General features: G+C 48.1%; 1 non-coding gene across 1 annotated transcript; it reads left to right on the top strand.

The window, feature by feature from the left end:
• Positions 1 to 365: 365 nt before the first annotated feature.
• LOC130964188 (small nucleolar RNA R71) lies at positions 366 to 469 on the top strand. Its single transcript, XR_009080292.1, has one exon. It is a non-coding gene; the product is annotated as a small nucleolar RNA R71 (small nucleolar RNA).
• The last annotated feature ends 2804 nt before the right edge of the window (positions 470 to 3273 follow it).

Below are 3273 nucleotides of genomic sequence, written 5' to 3'. Positions count from 1 at the left end.
CAGGGTTCTCAGGATCATAAGCTTCTTCAGAAGCTGCCTCTCTAGTATTGTTGGATGCATGTTGCCATCCATTCAGATTTTGAGAGATCATGTTGACTTGTTGAGTCAACACTTTGTTCTGAGCCAATATGGCATTCAGAGTATCAATTTCAAGAACTCCTTTCTTCTGAGGCATCCCATTATTCACAGAATTCCTCTCAGAAGTGTACATGAACTGGTTATTTGCAACCATGTCAATGAGTTCTTGAGCCTCTTCAGGCGTTTTCTTCAGGTGAATAGATCCACCTGCAGAATGGTCCAATGACATTTTCGAAAATTTAGAGAGACCATAATAGAATATATCTAAAATGGTCCATTCTAAAAACATGTCAGATGGACATCTTTTGGTCAGTTACTTGTATCTTTCCCAAGCTTCACAGAGGGATTCACCATCTTTTTGTTTGAAGGTTTGAACATCCACTCTCAGCTTGCTCAGCTTTTGAGGAGGAAAGAATTTATCCAAGAAGGCTGTGATCAGCTTATCCCAGGAGTCCAGGCTGTCCTTAGGTTGTGAATCCAACCATATTCTAGCTTTGTCTCTTACAGCAAAAGGGAAAAGCATGAGTCTGTAGACTTCAGGATCAACTCCATTCGTCTTTACAGTCTCACAGATCTGCAAGAACTCAGTTAAAAACTGATAAGGATCTTCAGATGGAAGTCCATAAAACTTGCAGTTTTGTTGCATTAAGGCAACTAGCTGAGGTTTCAGCTCAAAGTTGTTGGCTCCAATGGCAGGAATGGAGATGCTTCTTCCATCAAACTTGGACGTTGGCTTTGTAAAGTCACTGTTCATACCCTGACCGAGCTCCCCAAACTCGGCAAGTTCATAAGAGGTCCGACCTCGTCCCAAAGGCCCACGCCTGAGGTCGGACCTCGGACAAATAAGCTGAGAAAGCCCATCAAAGGGAACGAAGCCCAAAAACCTAAAGGCCAAAGAGGCCTGGGAAAAGGCGGTTCCACAAAGATAGGGATAAAACTCCCAAAAGATAAGATAAGATAAGAATATCTTATCCAGGGAAGATCCCGGCCAACTACTATAAATACACTGGAGCACCCAGGTATAACTCATACTCTAATTCTACTCAATATCTGCTTGGACCCATGCTAACTTAAGCATCGGAGTGTCATTGCAGGTACCACCACCAACCACTCGGCATATCAAGCTCGGGTCATCAATCCCCCCATCTCGGGCCTCCCTAAGACGACCGAGCTGCACGTTTCAGGTAACCCCCGGAACATTGGCGCCGTTGCCGGGGACCTGGAAGTCATCCCTTTACCATGGCGGACGACCCTCCCAACAATAACCACGCCACATCAGAACAAGAGGAGGAAGTTGACACCGGAGAACGATCGGACAGCCCTCTATCACCGCGCACTCCAGGAGGAAGCAAACAGAATCGCCCAAAGACATCGCTCCCAAACAAAGATCCACAAAATCCCGAAAAAGAAGAAAGTTCGGAAATTCTAGAAGCAGTCCGGGCACAACAAAACCGACTAAAACAACTCGAAGAGGACATAAAGAGGCAGAAAGAGACTGAACAAGATCTGAGAAGGGAAGCTCGCAAGCGCAGAGAATTAGAAGAAAAACTGCGAAAAATAGAGGCCAACCTGAAGGACCGGAGGGAACGCGGCACCACCCCCGAAAGCAATCATGATCCCTTCACGCTAGAGATCAAGAAGGAGAAGGTACCACGAAACTTCAAACCACCCGATATGGATCTCTACGACGGCACCACCGATCCAAGTCACCACCTCAGCAACTTCAGAAGCAGAATGTACCTAGTCGACGCCTCCGACGCGATTCGGTGCAAAGCCTTCCCCACCACTCTCACCAAGTCAGCTATGAAGTGGTTCGACAAACTGCCACCAAGATCAATCACCAGCTTCAACCAAAAAGTTCCTAACGAGGTTCTCCATTCAAAAGGACAAGGCAAAACATGCCCCCAGTCTACTCGGGATCAAACAAGGTAACCAAGAAACTCTCCGAGAATACATGGAGCGATTCAACAAAGCCTGCCTGGACATACAACACCTGCCCACCGAAGCAGCCATCATGGGACTGGCAAACGGCTTAAAAGAGGGACCGTTTAGCCAATCCCTATCCAAACGATACCCGACCTCCCTATACGAGGTGCAGGAGCGGGCAGAAAAATACATCAACATGGAGGAAACCTCCCAGCTTAGAGACCCTCCTAGGAGGGAATCAGCCTACCCACTCCGAGATCGAGATCGGGAACAGAAGAAGAAAGAAGAACCCAACTCGGACAAGCCGCGGAAGTACCACAACTACACCCCCCTCCGAGTCTCCCTGGTAGACGTCTACAGAGAAGTATGCCACACCGAAAAGATCCCACCGCCCCGACCTCTAAAGCACAAGAGAGCGGGGAGAGATCGGTCCGAGTACTGTGAATATCACAAGCTCTATGGTCATCCTACCAACGACTGCCACGACCTAAAGAATGTTATAGAAAAGCTAGCCAGAGAAGGAAAACTCGACAGGTACATAGCAGAGAAAGGAGAAGAGACCAAGAAGAGAAGGAGGGGAGATAACGAAGATCGGACCGAACAAACTCCGCGAACCCCTGAAAGGCACATACACATGATAAACGGAGGTTTTGCAGGCGGAGGAACGTCCAGATCCTCGCGAAAAAGACACCTCAAGGAAGTCTATCATGTCCGAGAAGACAGTCCCCTGCCCGAGTTACCCACTATCTCATTTACCCGAGAAGATGCTCAAGGGATAATACCCGGGCACGACGATCCAATGGTGATCACCGTTGTTCTAGCAAACGTCAACTTACATCGAACCCTGATTGACCAAGGAAGCTCAGCAGATATCCTGTTCAAAGCGGCCTTCGACAAGCTCGGACTTGAGGAAAAAGAGCTAAAAGCCTATCCCACCGACCTATTTGGGCTAGGGGACGCCCCAATCCATCCCTTAGGATACATCTCGCTACACACTACCTTTGGAAGAGGCGAGCAATCTAAAACGTTAAGCATCGACTACATCGTAGTCGACGTCACTTCAGCATACAATGCCCTCATCGGACGACCAACCTTGAACAGACTGGCAGCTATAGTCTCGACCCCGCACCTCTGTATGAAGTTCCCTACCACAAAAGGAATCGCTACCCTAAAGGGCGACCAAAAAATAGCACGGCGATGCTACAACGAAAGCCTAAGCCTAAAAGGGAAAGAGATCAACACGATAGAACTCGGACGAGTTCAAGCCGA

The sequence above is a fragment of the Arachis stenosperma genome, chromosome 2 (assembly GCF_014773155.1).
Source record: "Arachis stenosperma cultivar V10309 chromosome 2, arast.V10309.gnm1.PFL2, whole genome shotgun sequence".
Lineage (NCBI taxonomy): Eukaryota > Viridiplantae > Streptophyta > Magnoliopsida > Fabales > Fabaceae > Arachis > Arachis stenosperma.
The sequence above is the reverse complement of the archived record's forward strand: the minus strand, read 5'-3'. Positions and strand labels throughout refer to the sequence as shown.